The sequence below is a fragment of the Lynx rufus genome, unplaced genomic scaffold (assembly GCF_022079265.1).
Source record: "Lynx rufus isolate CCGP_SWC_20201006 ecotype Redwood Valley unplaced genomic scaffold, mLynRuf1.p SCAF_6, whole genome shotgun sequence".
Taxonomy (NCBI): domain Eukaryota; kingdom Metazoa; phylum Chordata; class Mammalia; order Carnivora; family Felidae; genus Lynx; species Lynx rufus.
In genome coordinates, this window is record NW_025814878.1 from 144,868,833 (window position 1) to 144,894,171 (window position 25,339).

Genomic DNA, 25,339 nt, shown 5'->3' on the forward strand with positions numbered 1-25,339 from the left:
TTTAAAGAAAAGAAAAATAGACAAATCCACAATTATAGTTGAAAACTTCAAAACCTCTCTCAGAATAATTGATACAACTGAACAGGAAATGATCAAGCATAAAGAAGAACGCAAAAATACTATTGGCCAACAGAATCCATTTTTCTTTTTTCTCATTTTTTTTCAACGTTTATTTATTTTTGGGACAGAGCGAGACAGAGCATGAACGGGGGAGGGGCAGAGAGAGAGGGAGACACAGAATGGGAAACAGGCTCCAGGCTCTGAGCCATCAGCCCAGAGCCCGATGCGGGGCTTGAACCCACGGACCGCGAGATCGTGACCTGGCTGAAGTCGGACGCTTAACCGGCTGCGCCACCCAGGCGCCCCGAGAATCTTTTAAAGATCTAAACATTGTGTTCAAGGCAAAGAGCACACTCATGCCCTGTTACATGTAATTCAGGAAGCCTACAGGTAACAAGACTGTATTGCGCATATGAAACTTACTAACAGTAGATCCTAAAAGTCCTCATCACGAGACAAAAAGCTGTAACTATGTGTGGCGATGGATATAATAACTAGACTTCCTGCGATGATCATTTTGCAGTGCATACCAATATCAGATCATTATGTTGTGCACCTGAAACGAATATAGTTTTATAGGTCAATTATATATCAATTTAAAAAGAAATAAACATGAAAGAATAGATTTAAACAATAGATCTAACGTGTCACCATTGTGCCACCATCATGGTAATGATTGATTACCATAGACAATTTATCCATCTATTTTGAAACTGTGGGTAAAAGGGGGCACCTGGGTGGCTCAGTGGGTTCAGCGTCTGACTTCGGCTCAGGTCATGATCTCACAGCTCTTGGTTCAAGCCCTGTGTTGGGCTCTGTGCTGACAGCTCAGAGCCTGGAGCTGCTTCGGATTCTGTGTCTCTCCCTCTCTCTCTGCCTCTCTCCCGCTCGTACTCTGTCTCTTTCTTTCTCTCTCTCTCAAAAATAAGTAAATATTTTTTTTAAGTGATGGATAAAATTTTGGTGAGGAATGAAGTACTTGTTTGACCTCAAATATTTCTGCCCATTTTACAAACTAACTGAATGAAGGGAAACATTACATTTAGTTAACCCCACTAATAAATGAAAAACACTTATGTGATACACTGAGAACGAAATCGTTTGTATTTTTGCCAAAGTGTGTGACCCGAACCCAATCATGAAGAAACACCAGATAAGCCCACACTGAAGGGTCTACTCGACGACTGGCTTGAGTTTCTCAAAACCGCCAGCGTCAGGAAAGGAAGGAAGGGTCGAGGAGCCATCCCAGATTGAAGGACACAGAGAACAAGAAAGCCACCTGCCGCGCATGATCCTGAACCTGGCGGGGAAAGTCGCTCAGAAGGACCTTTTTTTAATGATTGGTGGAATTCAAGTACAGCTGGGTGTTACGTCGTAGTACGCTATTAATGCTAACATTTCAGAATTTTAACTATTAGAAATAAGACCTGACAATATGCAAGTTATTCTGAAATCAGAAAAAAATAGTAATTTGTGTGTTTCCATTTGGGGGGAAGAGAAAAAACAAGTGTGGCAAAACGACTGAAGTGGAGAAATCCGGGTTCGGTGGCGGTCGCTCCTGGCACAGAAAGCCGTGTCTGTGTCTGCAAAGCACCGACCCACCGACCACGGAGGTCGCGACCCGCGGGAGCGCTCCGCACGAGGGGCCCCGCGGGAAGTGGGAAGAAGGGAGTCACCGCTCCCGGCGCTGCCCGCGGACCGCAGGGGGGTCACCGGCCGTCCGGCCGCCGTCGCGGGTCGGGTCCCGGGTTCGCGCCGTCGCGGGTCCCGCCCGGGTTCGGGTTCGTGTAGGGGGCGCGACTCCGCGACGCGCGGAGGGCGAGACGGAGGGAGGGCGCCGGAGGGGGGCGGGGGGCGTCCCGGGCGGCCGCACCTGCTTCGGGAACCCGAGCCAAGGGCGCGCGCCCTTCCAGCCTCGCCCATAATGCGGTGCGACAGTCACTGGGTCTGTGGGGATCCCGGGTCCTGTGGGGTCGGGGGGTCGGGGACCCACACTGTTTAAAAGCCGCAGCTGATTCTGAAAACCAGAGGGTTTGCCAGGCCGAGGCCTGGAGGCGTCGCCGCGGACTGAGGCCGGGCTGGGGGGGCGGGGAATGGGAGCTTGGCGCGGGAAGTAGGCGACGGGGCCCCGGGGGGCACCGGAAGCGGGCGGGCGGGGGTGACAACGGCGAGCGGAGGGTCGCGTGAGTGGGCACGACAGGCTGGGGGGGGGGGTTGCGAAGATCGGTTCCCGGTCCCGAAGGGAGCTGAGCGCGCGTTTTCCCCGGACGGTCGCGGCGTCGCACCGGAGAGGAGGCGCGCGGCGGAGTCGGCGGGGTCGGCGGGGTCGGCGGGTCCGCGCAGTCGGTGCGGTGGGTGCGCCCAGCGGGGTCCGCGGGGTCGGTGAGGTCGGCGGGGTCAGCGGAGTCGGTGGGGTCGGCGCCGTCGGTGCGCCCGGCGGGGTCGGTGGGGTCGGTGCGCCCGGCCGGGCCGGCGGGTCGGCCGGCTCTGATCCCTGCGCGGTGACGGCCCGAGAGGAGCCGCAGGTGGGAGCGGGGTCTGCCGGCGTCCGCACGTCGGGCAGCGGGAGGAACGAGTGTTTCCTGGACGTTGAGTGTTGAGGTAGAAGCCGTGGCACGGACCCTAAGGCAGTAACTGGCGCCGGGACGGCGGGCACCTTGTGTGAACAGGTGCAGGGTGTCGGCTGGGTCCAAGGGCCGACGGCTCGGGACTGTACGTGAGCGGTGACATCTGTCATGTAAGCAAGCCTCCGGAATCCAGGTGTCTGTCTCAGAATCTCACCCCCGCTTCTGCAGGGGCCCCGGCGTTGCCCGTGTCCGATTCTTGGGGGCACAGGGAGAGGGACCTGTCACGGCCCCCTCGTAATAGAAGCCCTTGTAAGAGTTAAGGGGGACAAGCAGAGACTTAGGCTCAGTGGACAAGGGGCAGACGTGAGGGCAGCAGGGGGAGGAGGAGGCGCAGGATTTCTTCCATGGAGGGAGGAGTGGCCTGCGAGCCAACAAGTGTGGCCCGCTGCAGAAGCAGCCATACTGGAAGGAGATATTTTAATCACAATTCACTCATAGTATAGTTTTTAGCAACTTGATCCCAGACGAGAGAACTGGCCAAACGAGTTGGGACGGAGAGGACACTTCGGCGTTTGCCATAGGACTAGAAGTCCTCCAAGCCTAGCTTTCCGAGACCCCCAAATAGTTTGATAGAACCCCTGGCATTTTGGTAGATCAGGTCTCCCCGCGCCCGCTGGAGCTCACCCACAGAAAACTCAGGGGCTGTGTGATGGGACCCACAAAGTCACCTAAATTATTGTCCGGGGGATTGGACCTGGAATCTGGAAGTCTGCTCAACAGCACCCTAATTCCACATGCCCCCTCCAGGTCCTTTCTCACTAACACCCCACGCTCCATGTGCTTAAATGCTAGAGAAAGCCCTCAGACTAAAGAGAATGCATGGAATGACCACATTACCCCCCTCGCAAACGGCATCCTGGAACAAGTAATTGGCCCAGGGAGTGCCACCAATCAGCAGCCAGGCAGACTCCAGGCAGCCCCCCTCGGGAGTGCCCGCTGTAGACTTTGTCACTGGGGAAGGGAATCTGGAAACAAGGACATCCCAGCCTGGCGGAAAGTTAGACCTACAGACTGGAAACAAATTTAATTCCCTCCCAAAGACAAATGATCCAGCAGGAAATAAATCCACAGAGAGCAGCAGTTTTGAAACCATCCTGCATCGGAATTCTCGAAAAGGTGCCGTTAGGGACTGAATTGTGTGTCCCCCCTCCCCATCTCCAAATCCATACGATGTCCTCACCGCACAGTGCAACTGTATCTCAAGATGAGTCTTTAGGGAGGTAATAAAGGTTCAGTGAGATAAGGGTGCCTCTCATAGGAAGAGGAAGAGACACAAGGCGTGTGCACACGAAGGAAAAGCCACGCGATGGGACAGCAAACGGAGAGGGCCGCTGTCTGCTGCCTCCTGAAAAGGGCTCACCAGAAACCAGCCCTGCGGCACCTTGATCTTGGCCCCCAGAACTGTGAGGAAAGAAATTTCTGTTGCTCGAGTCTGTGGTATTCTGTTACGGTGACCCTAGCGACTAATGCAGGTGCCACCAGTGGGTCAGGAACTCCTAGGTGTTCCCTGGCCACACAGAGCAGAGGCGAAAGTGCAGAGGAAGTGGCCGCCCTTCACCCGCAGAAGCGGCCGACACACCTGTGTTCTTGTCACCTTTGCATCTGTTTCCCATTGTGACAGAAAAGCCTTTCCTACTTCCTCACATGAGGGCCTTCTTTTGATGTTAACGGAGGCCTCCAGGCAATGTTTTGTTTTGAGATTTAAAACAATGGTGAAAACGGGGTGAGTGAAGAAGTGTAGGGAAGCAGATATTATGGAATATCGATTGAGAATGCGTTGATCCACGTTTATTTCTTTCATGTTTGGAAGGCCCCTATTGAGGTCCCTGGCCATCTCCACCCCCCCCCCCCAGTCGTCCAGCATCCTTCGGCTTGCTCACCCCGGAGGGCTTGGGGTCCGCAAGTGCTGGGGGTCTGTAAAGCAGCCAGAGGAGTAATGCTGCTCTCATTCTGCGTTTGGCCCAGAAAACAGAAAGAACCAAAGAAAATGTAGGTAGGGCGATGCTGTTTCTTCTCCGTTGTTGTATTTCCCTCTCTTTAATAATAGTACACGGTGGGAACCACGGTGAACCGCTACCTCGTGTGCGCGCTTTTGTTCGGGTTCAAGGGATGTTGTTAGGGTCCCGTCCCCCTGGGTGGTGTGGGGGCTCACAGCAAGAGATGAGGGAGAATTCAAGACAACCCATTAGGTTTTTCCCTCCATATGTGCAGGAATGGAACAAAAAGTTAGGAGTGCTAGATCAGTATTTCTTGAAGAATTAAAAAAAAAAAAAAAAAGCTATAGCTTGGAGGTGCCGGGGATCGAACCCGGGGCCTCATACATGCAAAGCATGCGCTCTACCACTGAGCTACACCCCCCTCCGCGAGGGCTCGTTGCTAACGGTTATCTGGAAATAAGTTTTGTTTTCTGAGGCCCTTGATTCCTGCCTGTTGTGGTGGTTCAGTGTTAACGAGGCTCCCGCGGCTGCTTTGAGCAGGAGGCCTTCAGGAACCAAAGAGGGGCACTGATTCTTCAGAGTGTAGAACTTGAGATGGAAAGGAAGACACTGGAAACGTGTCCGGTGATAGCCAAGAAGTGTCTCCTGTGGCTTCAACACGTGTTTACAGTTTCCTTCTCCCATTCCTGCCAAGGAAGTAACCAAGCCCCAGTTTTCAGCTCTTTCGCTTTCCTTCAGATGTATCTTACCCTGAGACACAAGGCTTTGGAAAGTCAGCATTCTCCAGCCTAAAATGGTTCATAATATTTCTTTTTGCTCCATTGGAATATTAAGTATCAGATTTAATAGGGAAAAGGCATCACGACCCTAAAAGGAAACCCTAGAGTGATGCATTCAGCATTTCACTTAAAGGGTCGTTTCTCTTCAAACTTAGGAGGCCCTGCCAATTGTCCAAAATCTCTTTTTCAAAAGGCATTCATTAGGCATGAAGGAAACAGCTTTGGGGATGGAGAGAAATGTTGGATTGTGAGAGTGAGACCAAAGGTAAAGAGACACAAGATTTAAGGGTCAAGGGAAAAATCATCTATTTATTTATAGGAAACATCATGCCATTATCAAACAGAAGAAGTGCAGAAAACAGGTTATAAAAATTCTTTTGGAGATGGAGGGAGGGGGGAGGATGGGAACATGAGGAACATGAGCTAGCTTTGCTCACATTAAATTCGAGATACATGCAGCGCACTTGTGAGGATGCTACACGGCCAACTCAGGATCACCTGGGCTTCAAGCCTTGGGTTTGTGAGTCACTGGGAGACCCAAGAATGAGAAGCCAGATAAAGACCAAAGAGTGTGCTCATTAGCGTTCACTGCTGGACATTTCTTGAACCCTGGGACTTATCCTGGTTAAGACTGTGTTCTTTGAACTACATGAGAAGATGCTGAGAAAACCAATTTCCTGGTACCGGATTTCTAGTGGTTAAGTGTTTCGCATTCTGGTTTCCCCATGTATGACCTTTTGCCAATATTCCTAAAATGACTGAGTCCTTTCTGAAATTGGAGGAATAAGATTTGTCTGGCAGACTAGTTCTCTCACTTGGCTCATGGAACTTTTATTTCCTTTATTTTCTTTTATTTCCAGTATGGTTGATAATGCAGTGTTAAATCAGTTTCGGGGGTACAATATAGGGATATGGCAATTCTGTGCATTACTCACTGCTCATCAGGACAGCTGTGCTCTTAATCCCCTTCACCTATTCTACCCGGCCCCCCACCCACCTCCCCTCTGGTGACCGTCAAGTTCTTCTCTGTAGTTAAGAGTCTGTTTCTTGGTTTGTCTCCCCCCCCCCACTTTGTTCATTTGTTTTGTTTTCTTATATTCCACACTTGAGTGAAATCATATGGTATTTGTCTCCCCCAACTGACTTTGCCGTGCAATTCCTGGGTCGTAGGGTAGTTTTATTTTTGATTTTTTGAGGAGTCTCCATACTGTTTTCCGGAGTGGCTGCACCAGTTTGCTTTCCCACCAGCAGTGCGAGAGGGTTCCTCTTTCTCCACATCCTCGCCGCATCTGTTGTTGCCTGAGTTGTTAATGTTAGCCATTCTCATAGGGGTAAGGGGGTATCTCATTGTGGTTTTGATTTGTATTTCCCTGATGATGAGTGATGTTGAGCATTTTTTCATGTGTCGGTTGGCCATCTGGATGTCTTCCTTGGAGAAGTGTCTCCATGTCTTCTGCCCATTTTTTAATTGGATTATTTGGTTTTTCGGTGTTGCGTTGTATAAGTTCTTTATGCACACATATATCCACATAATAATGGATACTCTAGTTTTCTGGTTGCAGAGTTGTCCTTGCACATACACGAGCACACACCACACACATTCTACTACAACATTGCAGGGGTTCTTTCTCTGCAGATTCCCCCCTGCAATTGTTGTGTGGGTTAAAAACATCACACACACACCCATCAAGACAGAAATGAGTTGTAAGGGTAATGGCATGTAACATATTGGAATTTCTTAGGTTGTAAAACTTTAAATGAAATATTCGCTATGTCGGTTAACGTTTCATCCAAGACCTCAGTGAATAGGAACCAAGAGAGTGTGACAAAAATGCGCCCCCGCCCTCCCCCCACGTGCCGGGGCAAAAGCCAAGCTGCCGAAACCCGGGGTCGAACCAGGGACCTTTAGATCTTCAGTCTAACGCTCTCCCAGCTGAGCTATTTCGGCTGCTGGGAGGTTCTTTCTTTAGTCATTCTCCAATTGGTAAAGTCTGCATCGCGGGGCCAGGGTACCCCCCCCCCACCCACCCAACGTGTCCGCTCCCACTTTGCTCGCAGGCATCCGCTTCCCCGAGAGTTGGGGGGGGGGAAGGGCTCCCAGAAACCCTGCGCGAGGAGAAGGCCTTCGGAGGCAGCGGGTGAGCTGGAGGAGGAGGGGCGGGTAGAAACGGGTCAGCAGGTGCTCCCTGCGTGGTCGCCTGGGGTTCCCCACGACGCGAACGCCGCTCGGGGATGCAGGGAATTCAACACGGAATTACCGAGTCTTCTCCGGTCCTTTCTCTGTCTTGCTCCTCAGGGGCGAGCAGCAGGAACTGGGCTAGTGGGCACGTGGGGGTGGTGACTGGCTTCTTGCTCGGGGTTCAGGAAATCCGGACGAGCCGGTGTTTCCTCCCTGGCTTCCCGGCGCGGACACTGCGGGCGGCCGAGGGGAGACCCCAGGCGGGGACTCAGGTAGAGACGTTGGGCAGGGACCCAAGGGGAGACCTTGGGCAGACACCTTGGGCGGAGACCCAGGGAAAGACCCCAGGGAGAGATCCCGGGCGGAGACCCCGGGCGGAGACCCAGGGAGAGACCCCGGGCGCGGACCCAGGGCGCAGGTCGAGGCCGATGAGGCCCTCCCTTGCGCCACAGCCTGCAAGACGAGTTGTTCAAAGGAGAGGAGTACTGGAGTGCCGCAGACAGACGGGTAGACGCGAGAGCGCGGGTACGAACCCGCTCACTAGGAAAGGGCGAAGCCCCCCTGAGCCACACCTCTCACCGCAGAAATGCCCTCACCCTCCGGAAACATGAGCCGCGTTTCTGAGGAGTCTTCAAGGACAGAAAATCCACCGTGTCACACGCCGCCGTGCCCTAAACCTCTGGACGGGACCCCGTGCTAGAAGTGTAAGAGGAAGGCAGGCCAGATAACGGCGCTTCTGCTCGAGGACCACTCTCCCCATCAGTCCCTCCCAAGGCCCCCGCCCCGCCAAAGGCCCAGGGCACTTTTCCTGCACGGAAAAACCACAGAGATCTCCGGATGGAACTCTCTCCTGTGTCCTCAACCTCTCTCCCCTTCGTTTCTTCTTTCCCCTTCCTCGAAAGTTTGTCAAGCCCTCTCCGCGTTAGGAAGAGATGAGCCACAGTCTCAGAAGGCATTTCAATACTTACCTGGCACATGTGAAGCACTTCTCCAAAACGCTAAGAAAAAGACTCAAATCTCGAAAAGAAAGAGCAAACTAAGACGCACGTCACCAAAGAGGATCCCCATATAGCCAGTAGGCGATTTAAAAGGTGCTCAACGTCTTTTGCTAGCAGGGAGATTCAAATTTAAAACCAGTGAACTACCCTCTGAGGTTCTGCTGAGGGTGCGAAGCAGCTGCAAGTCTCAGGCACCCCTGACCAGGCTTTCCAGCCACCCGCACACCTGCGCTGGGAAACTGAAAAAAATCTTTTGAAGATTTTATTTCTAATCTCTACAGCCAAAGTGGGGCCCAAGGTCACAACCCTGAGATCAAACTGAGCCAGCCAGGCGCCCCCAGAAATATTGGCTGGAACTAAATATGCATATGACCTGTGGCCCCGAGACCACACCTGTGCCTGTTGTGCCCAAGAGAAATGCATGAGTATTTCCCTTGTGGAGGGGTGCAGAACTGCCACCCCGAAATCTGTCACGTTGGCCTCTTGATTACTTTGAACTAAAGGGACTTGAGAAACAGCTGGTGTGAGGACACTCTGATTCTCCTTGGTCCCTGAAAGCAGATGAGTGTCCCCTGTACCAAGAGGGCACAAAGCATCTCAGCACCAGAGACAGGGGATTTAGGGCAGAGAAAGTCAGATAAATGAACCTCGTTACTTGTCCACCGTTTACTACCCCAAGCCCAAACCCCTTTGTCTTGTCACTCCTTCGAGTTTCATGTTTCTATGGGGCTCTCACATATAAAGAATTAAATTTGTTTTTCCCCTGTAATTTGTCTTACATTAATTTATGTTGTTAAGTGCTGTTGCGTTTGCTCATGAACGCTAAAACTACATTTTTCTGTCATTTTCTGTCAGTGCACGACTCACATGTCCCACACCTGTTTTAAATCACAGAACATTAGCATAAACCCAGTTATTTGAGAAACTGAGAGAAGAACTTGAATTAAGAGTACAAATGGAGAATTTAGAAGCATTCCTGATTATCTTAGAAGTCTTTCGTTAATTACTGGACCAGCAAAGAATCCAGAAGGGGAAAAGGGACAATTTTTCACCTACACTAGAACGACATGAACATGGACAGGAGTGCTTGTGCCCACGTTAGACGTTCAGCCAACACCCGGCGCCCTCCAAATGTGCTCCAGCAGTGAAGGGAATCAATGCCTTGTGGTGTTATCTCGTGATGTACAGTTTCCATCCGAAGCAACGCCTAGGGGGCAACGAAAACTTCCACGACCATCACTATGGATGAATCTAATTGTTTTAAAACTGGAGCGAAATACTCAAATGAGTACATATCATATGATTCTATTTCTGTTTCAGAACAGGAGAAAAACACATCTCTGGTGGTGGAGGTCAGAAAGCAGAGCGGATCGTGGTAAGAGGGGGAAGCTCTGGGAGCCTAAGAGTCTTGGGTCTTTGCCGGGGTGCTGGTTACTGTGGTGCTGGTTACCGCGGTGCTGGTTACCGGGGGTGCTGGTTACCGGGGGGTGCTGGTTACTGGGGTGTTGGTTACCGGGGGTGCTGGTTACCAGAGTGCTGGTTATCGGGGTGCTGGTTACCGGGGGTGCTGGTTACCGGGGGGTGCTGGTTACCGGGACGTCTGCATAGTCGCAGCCCATCAAGCTCGTTCATTAAGGTTTATGCATCTTACTTTATAATTAAGCCTCGATTTATGTAACAAGAGAAGAAGAAAGAAGGAAAGATGTCCTTGCGAACCTCCTTGCCTCCATTACCTCCTGTCTCCCCAGTGCTTTTCAACCTGCGGGCTCCGGGCTGCTGCCCTCTGTGAGCACTAGAAGCTCCCGCAACAACTCACAGAGCCAGGACCCGCACTCCTGTCAACAATCTCCGTGGTTTTCAGAATTTCGGGAACAGTTTTCTCTGGAACCAGGAAATACAGTGAAGGAGTGAATTTCAATAAAACCCTACGTGTCTGCATGGGTCCTCAAACGCCAGTCTCCACGTCCAGGCTTTTTTTTTTTTTTTTTGCCTTTAGCCAAGAGTTGGTAGGAGCGTAAAATTTGGATGTAAGGTTTGGGATGATAATCTCCCCAACTATTTTGGTCCTTTTACCGATTGCTTCTTCCCAGCACAGAAAACATTACCTACTCAGGGTTTACCCGCAGCCCCGCACGTCGCCCCAACCAGGCCCGGGCTCGGCCTGAACTGGGAGCACAGGGAAGGAAGAAAAGTACAAAGGGATGTGGACGGGAGTCGGCACAGAGACTGAAGCGGGCGGGTAGGGACGCGGAGGGTTGAGGCAGGGAGGGGCCGGGCGCTGGGCAGGGCCGAAGGGGAGGAGCGCAAGGAAAAGCATCCTGGGAAGGAACAGCGTCTGCGGGCAGGTGCAGCGGCTAGTGGACGCCCGCATCTCTCCGCAGCTTCCTGCCGGTGTGAGGCCGCAGAGGCGCGCCTTCTCTCTCAAGGGACGCGGGCTTGTCCCAGAGGGGATGGGGCCCATTTTGCCTCGGACCTTGGTGGCTTCGGAGCCTCACCTCTCCTTGGGCCTCTGGCCGCACAGGTTGCGCGCTCTGAGGCCGCGCGAGGCCGACGTGTGGTCGCGGTTCGGGAGCTGCGGGGAGTCCGAGAGTCCGTGGACGCGGTGGGGGCAGGTCCCGCCGCGCGCCTGGGATCGGCACGGCCAAGACGCTGCAAGCGTGGTGCTTTGTAAGGTTTTGCCTGACGTGCAGAAGGTAAGAATGTTCTCGTTTGTTGGCCCGCTGATTTCCAACTCTCAGAAGCGTATTGGAACCCGGCTTTCTCCTGAAGAAAGGCTTCTGGCATTTGCGACGCGCTCCTTTCCTTCTCGCACCCGGCCCTTGCCTCAGCAGGCGTCCCAAGAGCGGGGCTCGGCCTTGGGGAGCCCGGGGCCCCAACAGGGCTGATGCTCGCGGCCGCCACCCCGTCCTCGGGCCAGCACGCGGGCAGTGCGGGTGAGTCAGCTGAAGGTGGGTGACCACCCCGCGTAGACAGGTAGGAAAAGGTGAGGGAGTTTTCTGGAAGATCCCTGGTCTCTTGGCTTCTCTAGAGGGAGAAGGAGGATGCTTTTCTGCTCTCTGGATGCTTGGAACCTCGACTGCTTTTCCCTTCGGTGACTGATTTTCTTTTTTTTTTTTTTTAATTTTTTTATTTTTGAGAGAGGGAGGGACAGAGCATGAACGGGGGAGGGTCAAAGAGAGAGGGAGACACAGAATCTGAAACAGGCTCCAGGCTCCGAGCTGTCAGCACAGAGCCCGACGCGGGGCTCGAACTCACGGACCGCGAGATCATGACCTGAGCCGAAGTTGGACGCTCAACCGACTGAGCCACCCAGGCGCCCCCGGTAACTGATTTTCTAAGACGGGATGGCGTGTCCTCCTGTGGGCTTCTGTTGAGGCGCCTTGACATCAGAATCCGGAACTCTGGAAAGTTCCAGAGACAGAGGGTGGCCCTGGAGACTCAGGAGATTGAGGCCGAAAAAGATGTATGGTGTTGCGGTGGGGAGAAGAGCTCCTAACTTCTGGGGGAACAAAGAACTGAGCGTCCCCTGACTGGTCCTGGCCCCAGGACCTCGGTGTCTGCCTTTTCAGACGGAAACGCCCCGGGGCGCCCCGATTTCAGCACAGGGGACCACTGTCGTGTCCACACTTATCATCCTTTGCAGTTTAACGGCTTTTCTGTCACTAAGCCCCAGAGTGTGAGAGTCTCTGACAGAAGCGGTGGCCACCTGCACATCAGCCATCAACCGCTGGCCGTGAACCTAGGAAGGTTTGCGTGCAAGTTTCCAGGCCGTGTAGACTTGGCTTGTATAAGTCATCCGGGTTGGGGAGGAGGTAGGACTGTAATCCCACAGGACAGCGTGAGTGCTTAACTCTGATCCAGACCCACATGGCTCTTCCCTTGGGCCTCACAGACCCCATGCCGAGTGCTTCCAGGTCCCACAACCAGACGCCGTGCAGTTGGAAGGACTGCTGTTGTTAGACGAGGTTATTTAGGCCCTAAGAAGCCTGGAGGCCAGCCTGGAGGAGGCCATGGCTAGCCGTGGGGAGGGTCAGAGGCCTGTCCGGCCTCACTCCAGAGAAGCCCCATCACAGGTGGCAGAGCCAGGACAGAAAGGCCCTGGTCAAATAAGGAAGGGAGCCCCCAAACCCTACTTCTAAGAATCCCCGCCCCAACTAGTGGGTTCTCCACCCCCTTGTTAACAACTGGTAGTAACAGAAACCCCGACCCCTTGGGCTCACACGCTCTCACATCTCAAGACTGTACTCACCTCAATAAACATTCCTGCTCGTACCCCTCATCTACTGTGGTGTCTCCCCTTGAATGCGACATCTTTTCCATGGCTGGGTCAGGGCGCAGGGCCTGGGGTCTCCCAGGCTCACCTGACAACACTACCCTCTGGCTCCTGTAGCGCATTGATGGGGCCCAGGTGCTGGTGATCAGAATCAACAACAAATAACCTCAGTGAATGAGCTCGGCCACCTCCCTGCTTCCCAAAGGGGTTAAAAATGAGCGGCGGCAGCAAGTTGAGTTTCACGGAGATATTTGGAGCAGCGGTAGAGGTTAGAAGTACGGGTGGAACAAAACTGGAGGTGCTGGGGATTGAACCCAGGACCTCGTGCATGCTAAGCACGCGCTCTACCACTGAGCTACACCCCCTCACTTTTACTTAGGCCCTGAAGCCCTTTCATGACCCTACTATAACCACAGTTGCCTGAGTCTCAGGGTTAATCATCCAAGCCTTTATGTTTAGTTCCGTCCTTTCTATACTCCACACACCACATCCCCTCTGAGGCTCGGCTGCCCCGGAAAAAAGGCGTTTCAGTTCCTTGTTCACGGTCAGCTCATGAGCAGTCCTTCCCAGAGTCCACTCCCCCTGGGATCCCACTGCCCGCGCAGGCTCTTCCGGTCCACCACCTGGGTGCATCCTGGGACACGACGTTCTCTTGCGGGGTTTCCCAGTATTACTTTCGGCGTCCTTTGACTCTTGGATACATCAATGCCTTATATAGTAAAAAAAAAAAAAAAAAAAATTAAACTCTCTCAAGTGTGTGTTCAAAGACTCTAAAGCTGAATACAAACAGAAACAAATTGAACATAGCATAACCACATAGAGGAAGAACAGATCCAAGTAAATGTTTTACACAGTATTTTGTTTTAATTGTAAAGACAGAAAAAGCGAATCTTAACCTTTATGTAGCAGGGTTATCATTATTATTTTTTGTAGTGTGTAAGAGTATAGCAATTGTGATATTTTTGTGTGAATTTTATTTATTTTTATTTGTGTATGTGAATTTGTGTGATTGGAAAAGTGAATACATATTTGGTGTTGGAAATCAAGGCTCTCTCGTTAGAGAAGGAAGAAAGGAAGGCATAGTCCTGTTGACTCTGGACAGGAATTAGAGCCATCAGTATGAAACTGTATATAAATCTGTCATTTCCCCTCAGATCTGTCTGCTAACAGGGCCTAGAAGACATGATACTTCTGTAACAAAAAGCAATGCTAGCCCACTATCTTGTTTTTTAAATACCATTCCCCACTCAAAGGAACCATATACTTTTAGAAATCACTGACTCTAGGACTGGACCAGGGAAAGTACAAGATGAACCTGAGATATCTTTCTGTGCTATAATGTAGGTGCTTAAAAATGAAGGGGGCAGTTCAAAAGGATCTGGTCAAATCAGAGACACTTCCAGCATGAATAATGACAAGTGATTATAATTCTTGGATACTTAAATCAATGTGGAAGAAGGGAAAGTTTTCCTTACAGTAGGGTGTGAACTAATAATAGAAGTAATAACAAGGTTAGAAAATTACCACTTTGCCACCATCAGAACAATAATAGAGTCAGGCAAAATTCATAAGTCAGTTAAAAGCATAGGTAAAATTTTGATGATGATCAGAATATTTATATAGTCTCAGTATTTCCTTACAGGTTTATTAATTATAAGGGGGGGAATGATCATCTTAAGGGGAAGAAACCTGGTAAACACAACCTTAACAAAGTGATCAAAGCAAACATGACTAATAAGCCTGGTGTGATGCAGAGAGACATCATTCCTGTGACATTCCCCCCAAATATTCACAACCCAAATCTAGTCTAATCACAACATTAACTGGGGAACATGTTGATCTCATGAAAAACAAGAAGTGTGAGAAACCATTCCAGATTTAAAAAAGACTAAAGGGTAAATTCATACATGATGCTGTAATGGACCCAATTTTGGGACAGAAATTTCTATAAAGGAATTTATTAGCAAAATTAAAGCTAATAAGACTGCATATTAGACAATACTATTTAACCAGTGTTAAATTTCCTGACTTCAAAATTTGTGCTGTGGTAAGGAAATGTCCTTGCTCTTAAGAAATACATGCTGAAGTGTATAATAAAAAGATTATGACGGAGGTTTACAATAAAAGGATTGTGGATAAAAAGACACAGTATCCAAAAATGGTTTTGAAATAGTTTAGAAAAGAATAGTCTCTTTCTCCCTTTGTCTCTCAATAGGATAGATAGATGATAGATAGATAGATAGATAGATACATTATAGGTAGGTAGAAAGATAGATAGATAGATAGATAGATAGATAGATAGATAGATAGGGATTTATTGGTTGTTGAGGGAGAGGCAACACGGTGCTCTGAAATGATCCCAACATTTGGACAGTACGTGCTTCTCAGGCGGTTCCCATCGTATTGAAAAGACTGCTAAGCAGAGACAAAGCTGTGAATTTGCCAACTTAGAATGTTAGAATTTAGCAGGTGTTTTGCTCTGTTTCGCTTTCACTCTCCTTGCTTGTGACTTACTCATCTAAGGACATCTGAAAGGGATGAATTTCTTTCTCCAGAGCTGGGAAGCGAGCAGGGCCTGCCTGGCTGGGAAGAGAGTGTGAGGCTGTGAGACCCAACACTCCTCCCTCTATTATTCAGCGGCAGTGATGGGAGCGGGTAGTTTGGGACTGAAACCATAACAGCCCTTTGGTGGGGCCATCGGTGGACTAGAAACTTTGAGCAGTGCCTGGAAAACGCAGAGTAGAAGTCTGGACAAGAAGCAGTAGAAGAAACGGCTGCCCTTTCGCAGCAGCGAGAATGCCTTAGACACCTGCCAACTATGTGTTCTTGTTGTGACTAATGATTTTGACACAAACAAAAAGGTTTTTTCTGCCACCTCTTCATAGTAGCACGGTGGGTGTTGACTGACATTTCTGGGTATACTTTTATGTAGAGATTTTACTTTATTATTTTCTATTTTACTGATTTTGAGAGAAACAGAGCGAGTGGGGGAGGGGCAGAGAGAGGGAGAAAACCCCAAGCAGGCTCCGTGCTGTCTGATGCGGGGCCTGAACCCATGAACCGTGAGATCATGACCTGAGCCCAAGTCAAAGGTCGAGCATTTAACCAACGAGGCCACCCAGCTGTCCGTAAGCAGGGATTTTAAAAGAAGGGACTGATTGGAGGGAGGGAAATCGGACGGTTTGAGCCAGCGGTCGGGCCCATGCAGGCTACTGAGTCATTTAAAGCAGAGTTTTTGGTTTTTTTCTTTTTAATGTTTGGCAGGACTCTGGCCTCTTTGTGCTGTCCTGTGACGGCAGCGGGCACCCACTTAGCACCCGCGTCAAACTTCGGGTGATGGAGACAGAACAGAAGTGGAGGAGTCGGAGAGAAGACTTGCGGTTCCTCCTAAAAACTTCACACAAACAAAGGAACTCCTTTGCCTCAGGCCTCTGGTTTGCTTCTCCTTTTTCCGTTTGCCCTGCTCTCAACAGTGGTGGGAGTAGGGGCGAACTGACAACTTTGTTACTTACTATGGGGGCAGGCTTCTTGTGTCGAGCGGAGGGGTCGTAGGCGGAACAGCGGCTCCCGGCGAGCCCAGGCGTCGTCCCCGCGGAGGGAAGCAAAGTCTTTGCGGGTGTGAGGACAGAAGCGTCTTGAAACGCGGAACGTGCCCTGGATTGTGCGGTAGGCCCCGCCGATCACAGGGGTCCTTACAGGAGGGAGGCGGAGGGGGGAGGCCAGCGGGACCTGGGGGCAGGGGTGGGGAGATGCGGCCGCAGGGCGAGCAGCGGGGCCGCTGCCACAGCCGGATGCGCCCCGGGCCGCACACCTGTGCGTTCAGCCCGTGCGTGCGCAGTGACGCGTTACACCTGCCGGAGGGAACCGACTGCGCGCCTCTTCTCGTGGGGTCTAAACAGAGTAAAAATCAACGTCTTGGGTCACGTGTTGGTTTTCTGGTGGGCATTCTGCCAGGGAGTAAAGAAGCAGAAGGTAGGATAGTGCAACCTGCACCTCCTAAGGATGGGGGGGGGGGCGGCGGCTGGAGGTGCCGGGGGTCGAACCCGGGGCCTCGTGCATGCGAAACACGCGCTCTCCCACTGAGCTACACCCCCCGGCCGCCGCGGGTCCCCCGCACCTGTCTGCATGGGGTGGAGGAGCCGCAGGTGTGGGGGGACGGGGGGGGGCGGAGGGACTAGCCTTTCAGCACACAGAGCTCGAAAGGGGGCACAGAATATTGGAAGCGCTTGTCAGAAAACTGGCCGGCTCTTCCCTGGTTTGAACACGTCTTGCTGTTTGCTGTCCGCTCCACGGGGAAGGGCAGGGCAGGGCATGCTTTTCTTGGGGAACCCCGGGTGGGAATCCATACCACAGGCCTTTTGGAGTTTCAGAGTCGGATTTATCACAGCCTGAGGGCAACTGAGCAGGCCGGAGGGGGCGTCCAGGGTAATAACGCTTTCGGTGGCCGCACAGCGATAGGGACCTACTGGGTTTACAGAGCGAGACCCAGACGGAGACGCGCGAAGGGACCCGTCTTTCAACCCAGAGATTTGTGGGCCTTGATCTTCCGGAGAATGGGGGGTGGGGCGTGGAGAGGAAGGGGTGGGTGTGGTTCGGGGCACGTGGAAGGTAAGGGATCCGTCTCTAAGGTCGGCCTGGGGGTGCAGCACGGCGAACCCCGCCCGCCCAGTGCCCAGACCTGACTGTGGGGGTGGGTGGGCGTGAGCAGAACAAGTATAATAGCAGAACGAGAGCTGAGTGTCCTGGGAGATGTGGACTCAGGACCTCGTTTACTGATGGTTCTGGGGGCGGGATTCTGAGGGGGAGACTTCTTCCCAGACTGACCCTGAACCCTACAATTCACACTGGTTAGCCCTGCGGCCTTGAAACTTCCATGGGAGACCCAGAAAGACTCATTTCCTGGCACCAGGCTCCTAGTTGGTATTCTCTCTTCTTCGTTTTACATCTTTTTAAGTAAGTGTGTCACTGAGCCTCTTGAAATTGAAAGGACATTATTGGTTTGGCAGAATTTCTCTCTTGGCTGGTTCATGGGGCTGCTAGAATAGACAGAAGGAAACACAAGTGGCAGGTTTCACTGGACTCGAGTGCTTGAGAAGTGCCCCCCACCGAACTCTGCAAGCTCTGGTACGTGGTTGGTTGTATGTGCATGTGTATGTGTGTGTGTGTGAGTGTAAGAGGATGGCTGGAATATTATCTAGGCTGTTCGATGGTGTGGAAACACAATTGTGAAAACTGCCAGGATCATCCAGTAATTATCCCTTAAATCGCTCCTGGAGAAACCTACATATCGGCAGGAGTACTACAAGTGATTCACAAAGAGGCCGGGGTTCTTTTTTCTGTTTGCCCCAAGGTACACTGAACAGCATAATTGTTAATGAATGTTCTTTGACAACATTCAGACTCTCCATCCACCGCATGATTGAAAATATCTATTCCGGGGGAGGTAGTAGGATGAGTTTCAAACATGATTCTTCTAGTGAAATAACCATTTATCTCATAAAGTAGAACTCAGACCCTGAAGACACATGAAGCCTATTTCCAGTGCATCTAGGACAGGTGGAAACATTGTAACTGGTTGGGTGCCATTTTTAAAAAGGTGGCAGGCCAGCAGGAGTGGGATTTTTATGTGGGGAGCTTTTGTGCTCCAGAATTCCAATCCACACTGAGGATCGTGTGTGTTTACAATGTCTCACCTTGTTAACATGGACAGGGAAGATTAGTTATACTGCTCTAATAAGTCTCCTACCTTGACTGAATGTGAAGAAACTTTCTACACTAGGTAGTAAATGATTAACTCATCCTTTTTCTCCAATTAAATGTGCCTGTGAAAAAAATAAAGCACTGCCTTTTCAGTTAGAGTGTCTACATGGCCTAAGGGATCATGTCTGCTCCCACATTCCTGTGCAGCCCATGGTCCTACCCAACTGCTGCCTCCTGAACATTCACAGATGGTCCCACACATGGCCACATCGCCTTTCCTCTAAGAGTTTCTGAATCTGTAATTTCTCCCTGAGAAAGCTAAACAAAAGATAAGTTTGTTGAGAGAGAACACCCAAATAAAACATGGTTGAACTTCCAAAATTCATCTACAGTGTACTTTAAAATGAGTCAGTCTTATTCTGAGTCAAAGTTAGACACAACTTGCTCTCAAAGAAGTACCTCAGACAGCTCAGGCAGCACGTTATTTGTTTTTATTGTTTTATTTTTATAATGTTTTCTTTTTATTTTATTTATTTTTATAATTTAAAATTTTTTCCATCCAATATTTTCTAAAGCGTTCTCATACTAAGCTCTTGACCTTTTCACTATATTCTCTTCTCCTTTACTGGGTCTCTGTCTGGTTTAGGAATCAAAGTAATACTGGCTTCATAGAATGAGTCTGGAAGTTTTCCTTCCCTTTCTATTTCTTGGAATAGCTTGAGAAGGATAGGTATTATCTCTGCTTTAAACGTCTGGTAGAACTCCCCTGGGAAGCCATCTGGTCCTGGACTCTCATTTGTTGGGAGATTTTTGATAACCGATTCAATTTCTTCGCTGGTTATGGGTCTGTTCAAGCTTTCTATTTCCTCCTGATTGAGTTTTGGAAGAGTGTGGGTGTTCAGGAATTTGTCCATTTCTTCCAGGTTGTCCAATTTGTTGGCATATAATTTTTCATAGTATTCCCTGATAATTGTTTGTATCTCTGAGGGATTGGTTGTCATAATTCCATTTTCATTCATGATTTTATCTATTTGGGTCATCTCCCTTTTCTTTTTGAGAAGCCTGGCTAGAGGTTTGTCAATTTTGTTTATTTTTTCAAAAAACCAACTCTTGGTTTCGTTGATCTGCTCTACAGTTTTTTTAGATTCTATATTGTTTATTTCTGCTCTGATCTTTATTATTTCTCTTCTTCTGCTGGGTTTAGGCTGCCTTTGCTGTTCTGCTTCTATTTCCTTTAGGTGTGCTGTTAGATTTTGTATTTGGGATTTTTCTTGTTTCTTGAGATAGGCCTGGATTGCAATGTATTTTCCTCTCAGGACTGCCTTCGCTGCATCCCAAAGCGTTTGGATTGTTGTATTTTCATTTTCGTTTGTTTCCATATATTTTTTGATTTCTTCTCTAATTGCCTGGTTGACCCACTCATTCGTTAGTAGGGTGTTCTTTAACCTCCACGCTTTTGGAGGTTTTCCAGACTTTTTCCTGTGGTTGATTTCAAGCTTCATAGCATTGTGGTCTGAAAGTATGCATGGTATAATTTCAATTCTTGTAAACTTATGAAGGGCTGTTTTGTGACCCAGTATATGATCTATCTTGGAGAATGTTCCATGTGCACTCGAGAAGATATTCTCTTCTCCTTTAAATCACAGAGGTGGGTTTCCATGGAGAAGTCTATGGTTGCATTATTTTCCCTTTTCCTTTTTTCTCCCCCTTCCCCCCGCCCCCACATTTGGGCTGAGCCCTAATATAATACAGAAAGGCAGTCGTGATAATTCAAGATATTCTTTCTCATGTTTTGTCTTGTTTCTTTTTGTGACTTCTTTAATTCCCATAGTCTCCTGACATGGTGGGTACAAGTGGCAGAAAGACACTGTAAAATTGTACCTTGAAAACAAGAGGAGGGAAAACATGACAGCAGAACAGAAAGAGAACGATCGTTCGCTTCAAGAAAGTCTGGCTCCTGAGCACTACTTCGGAATCTTTTATGGAGATGTAAATCCCAAAGCCAAGACATCTTAACTTGAGAAAGAATTGTCCTTGGAAGTTATTTCTCCTTTGAAAATTCCCTAATCGCAAAAAATAAAGTAATGAAAAAGAAAAAGAAAAAATCTCCTCGTCACTTCACAGGGAAACTTTTGACATTATGTTTGTTCGGGGAACCAGGATTCCCAATACCTGAGCAGTCCATCAGCCCACACTTCCATTGTGGTAGCTAAGGGTTAGGGATCTTCAAAATCTATCACGAAAGGGGACTTTGGTATTAGCCAAATTATTAATTTTGGTATTAATACCAAAGCTCTTAAAGATTTGATGAGGACGAGGCAGCTCTGAGTGTGGAAATGATTACAAGATACTATGCTATTTTAAATGTTGCAGAGCACAAAGACAGACACAAAGTTCCCAGTACATATTGGAAGTTAGCACAGTGTTGATTGCAAAACTTGCAAATGTTTATTAAAAGGAAAAAGAAACTTCACCTCGAATTCAATTATGTATGTTGATTCAGAAAATATTAATATTATATTACCATGGGAGAGAACAAGGTCCATTATCAGGCCGCACAAATGGTTCGACAATAGAAGTACATTTTTGCAATTGTATCTCCTACATTGGAATAGGAAATTGGGAAAAGATTAGAATACAGGCATGCACTTAAAATGTATACCCTCCTGAGCCACGTCCCAGCACCCAACCCGGCGCTTCCCAAAGCTTCCCAAATCACCCAACCCGGCGCTTCCCAAAGGAATCGGGTTGGGGATCCAGGTCGTGGTTGAGCGGGTCTGTGCGTTTCTCATCAGCTCGCAGGGGCCACCACGGTTGGTGAGAGGACCGCACTGATGGGGGCGCACCTGCCTCGGGCCTGGTCGCTAGGGGTGCAGACGGAGCTCGGCTGGCACCCGTGTTGGGGCGCGGGGACCCTGCGCGGACGCCTGCGGGCGGCGCTGCACCCGCGCCGAGGGCTGTGGGCGCGGCCACTGCGGCCGGAAGCAGGAGAGCTAGGAAGACCGTGTGAGAGCCCGCGCCCTTCCCCCAGTCGGCTTCTCCGTCTTCGCCTCTCCTTTCCCGCGCGGTTAATACAGCTGCAAAATGGGGGCGGGGCCCCGCGCCCACCGTATCGGTGAGGCGGGACCCGGAGCAAAAGTGGAGGTGCCGGGGATTGAACCCGGGGCCTCGTGCATGCTAAGCACGCGCTCTACCACTGAGCTACACCCCCGCAGGGAAGGCGTTCTCCCGGGAGGCTATTCAAGGGCAGCGCAGGCGCCGGCGACGGGTTCCCGGAGGCTCCCTGGGCCGGGTCCGCGGCGCCTGATGCGGCGGCTCCGCAACCTCGCAGCCGGGACGGAGGCTCGCTCCGCGGGGAGACGAGCGAAGCGCGCTGCGGGCCGGAGCCCGTGGGAGCCCCGGATCCGCCCCGCGAGGCCGCGGCGAACGCGTTCTCTCGGGCCTCCGCGCTCTCGTTTTCCCGCTCTCCCGGCTGCCGGAAGTCGTGCTCAGGGAGGCGACCGAGGAGGACAGGTGCAAAAGGCGGGGGGCGCGCAGACGCCGCCCCGGGGCCGGTCCTCCCGGGAGACCGCGCGGGCGGTGCACCTGCCGCCCTCCCCCGCCTCACCACCACCCCCCGCCCGGGCGGCAGGCGCCGCGCCCCTCCCTCCAGCCCCAGGAGTGCACCTGCGAGGCTGACGGTGCGGACGTGGCTCTTTGGGTAGAGACAGTGTGGTTGTCCGGACTCTCCAATTAGAGGCTAGAAGGACGCTGGCAACAGTGAAAAAGCCACCCAAGTCTCGGCTCAAGACGTTAGAAGACGAACAGCGTGATAAACCAGAAGACTCGGAATAAACTAAAAGAAGGGAGCGCTGATAAAGACGAATGCAGAAAATAACGAGTTTTAAAAAGTGGAACTAATAAAGAACCTAGATATTTGAAAAGGCAACAGAAGAGTCAAGCTTCCAGCTAACCTAATTAAGAAAAGAGAAAATCAGGACCGCAGCCAAGTCCCCATGGTAACAAGAGGGCTTTTAAATCGTGAGAAGCATCGTAGCACAGTTCAGCAAATGATTTAAAAGCTTAGATGAAGTGGATTTTGTAAATATCATATCCAAGTCAATCCTTGTACAGACGGGAGGCAAGCAGGCTATTACTCTAGAAAAACAGAGAAAGCAGTTGAACAGGCACGCCCCCCAAAAGGGCATCAGGCAAAAACACATTCACAAGCAAATTCTACCAAACTGTTAAAAATATCAGAAAGTCATGATGCTACTTAGATTATTCAAAGCATAGAAAAAGAAGAAAAGCTTCCTATTCGGTGCATAAAGTGAGTATACTATTAACCACTTTTTTCAGTTTGCACCAAAAATTAAAACTAGAAGCCTATTTCACATAATGCAGGATGTCCAACTGGGGGCTATTCCAGAAATGCACAGAGCACTCATTATTAAGAAAGATACCGGCAAAGATTCCCTTCTCCACACAAGTCTGTGCAGGGCCCCCTGCTCTCCTTTTCAACTAGGCTTTGGCTTTGGGTCTTTGATTTTCATCTCTGTGTTGTCCAGTTTCTGTGAGAGTCCTTAGTTGGGTTAGCTAGCTGTCCCCCATCCTCCGTATCCGATCACCTTCCATGTCTGATTGGGCCCCTTATCCTCCGCCATCCCCCAGGTGACGTAGGGTCACCGTGGCCCACTTCCGGCAAGAATCCTGTTAGGACCATTCAGCCACAATCCCTCCTTACCCCTGATGTTTCCTCTTGGGAACTTCCTAACCACTGATGAACCCCCACCCCACTCTTGGCTAGAAATTCCCACTTGCCAAACACTGTATTTGGAATTGATAGTTCTGTACTGAGGCCTCTTCCCCCCTATTACGATATTCCTGAATAAAGTCTGTTTTTCCTGCTGTTATAGCTACTAATCAGCTTTGGCTTCTCTTTAACAACATTAATACAGACCATCATGTTGATAGAGAAAAGGAGGGAAAAACATACATGAGTATCTCTATAGGTTCAGAAAAAGCATTTGACAAAAGACAACGTATGTTTAATATTTTACTGGATTGAATGGTGTCCTCCAAAAGTTCGTGTCCATTTGGAACCCGAAAATGTGACCTTATTTAGAAATAGCGTCTTTGTAGATGCATTTAGCAAGGAGGAGATCGTATTGAAATATGAGGAGCCCTAAATCCGCTGACTCATGTCCTTCTGGAAGAGGAAAACATGTCAGAGACAGACACACACAGAGAAAAGGAGGCCGTGCCACGATGCAGGCAGAGGTCGGAAGTGGAGGGGTACGGGAGCTGCCGGAAAGGAAGATGAGGCAAAGAAGGAGACTCAGAGGAAGCACAACCCAGCTGACACCTGATTTTGTACCTCCAGCCTAGATAACTGTGAGAGAATCAATTCCTGTTGTTTTAAGCTACCAAGTTTCTGGTAATTTGTTACAGCAGCTCTAATAAACTAATACAAACAGGGTGCCTGGGTGGCTCAGTTGGTTAAGTGTCTGACTTTGGCTCAGGTCATGATCTCACAGCACGTGGGTTCAAGTCCCGTGTCAGGCTCTGTACTGACAGCTCGAGCCTGGAGCCTGCTTTGGCTTCTGTGTCTCTGTCTCCCTATCAGCCCCTCCCCAACCCATGCTCTGGCTCTCGCTCTCTCTCTCTCAAAAGTAAATAAGCTTTAAGAAAAAAACTAATACAAATCTACTAAAAGCACTCAGTAAAATAAGAATTGACAGACACTTCTCAGCATAATATTTCTTGTCCCATTGTTTGGTGTCACAATCCTCCTGTATTCTAAAGCGCCCCTCCCATTCTGCTTTACTTTGACTCTCTTGGCTGTAGGGGACTCTGGAGTTATGAGAAATGAAGTCGTGATATGGAACAAGTAAGACTTTGATAATACGGAGGACAGAAATCCGGGGCCTGTTTCTCTGGGCATTTACTGAAAATCAGGAACGAGAGTAGAGGGTGAAATAGTTTGAGAAAGAGCAAATCGTTGATTCTATATAGTTTACTTGGTTCTATGCAGCTGTTTTAACCAAAAAGTCAAAAAAAAAAAATCACAGATGACGAGAGTTCTGTTGCCTTTCAATTTTCCTGTAAACCACTACGAGCAGATTCTGATTTAAATCCCAGCTGGTCCTCTAGGCTTGTGGCCTGAGGCATGGTTCAAAGGAGACGAGGAACCGCCTTGCTGCACAGGGTTCAGTTGGTGGGGCAGAAGACTCTTGGTCTCGGGGTGGTGAGCTTGAGTCCCACGTTAGGGGAAAGCTAATTGTTGCTCTCCCGCTGGTGCATTTGCTGGTCTCCTCAGTTGTCCTCTGGCTGCAGCCCCGGGGCTCCATGGCGAGGACAGTGTACTTGGTGGCTGTCCCAGGGGAAAGCTTAGACCTACACGCAGTTCAGAGGAGAGGGGGAGGGACGCACTGAGAGAAAAACCTTCCTCTGATTCACCAGTGTCTGTAAGCTACGAAAACGTGGATCGTATGAGCAAGAATATACAAAAGTGGAAGTTCTGACATAGAATCCTATTAGGACCCATGCCAAGGGGGCTGTCGACGGTGCTGACGGCCAAAGCTTTTCAGAGGCGAAAGGTCTAGTGAGGTCAGGCATGAGTGTATTTACAAGCTGGTGAAGGAGACTGAGGTGACCAGAATTATCTAATAGGAGTCTACTAAGGAGCCTCATTGATCTCTTTGTCAGGCAGAGAAAGGGGGATATGTCCTGACTGCCGTGTGCTGATAGCCCCCCTGCACAACTGTGATTCATATCCTTAAAGATTCAAGGTGTACTTTGTGTTGG

General features: G+C 50.0%; 5 non-coding genes across 5 annotated transcripts; all 5 read right to left on the minus strand.

Annotated features, from left to right (window-relative positions):
• Positions 1 to 4,973: 4,973 nt before the first annotated feature.
• TRNAA-UGC (transfer RNA alanine (anticodon UGC)) lies at positions 4,974 to 5,045 on the minus strand. The gene has a single exon. It is a non-coding gene; the product is annotated as a tRNA-Ala (tRNA).
• A 2,233-nt stretch (positions 5,046 to 7,278) lies between these two features.
• Positions 7,279 to 7,351, minus strand: TRNAF-GAA (transfer RNA phenylalanine (anticodon GAA)). The gene has a single exon. It is a non-coding gene; the product is annotated as a tRNA-Phe (tRNA).
• A 5,795-nt stretch (positions 7,352 to 13,146) lies between these two features.
• On the minus strand, positions 13,147 to 13,218 carry TRNAA-AGC (transfer RNA alanine (anticodon AGC)). The gene has a single exon. It is a non-coding gene; the product is annotated as a tRNA-Ala (tRNA).
• Positions 13,219 to 16,875: 3,657 nt separating this feature from the next.
• Positions 16,876 to 16,947, minus strand: TRNAA-CGC (transfer RNA alanine (anticodon CGC)). The gene has a single exon. It is a non-coding gene; the product is annotated as a tRNA-Ala (tRNA).
• A 4,745-nt stretch (positions 16,948 to 21,692) lies between these two features.
• TRNAA-AGC (transfer RNA alanine (anticodon AGC)) lies at positions 21,693 to 21,764 on the minus strand. The gene has a single exon. It is a non-coding gene; the product is annotated as a tRNA-Ala (tRNA).
• Positions 21,765 to 25,339: the final 3,575 nt, after the last annotated feature.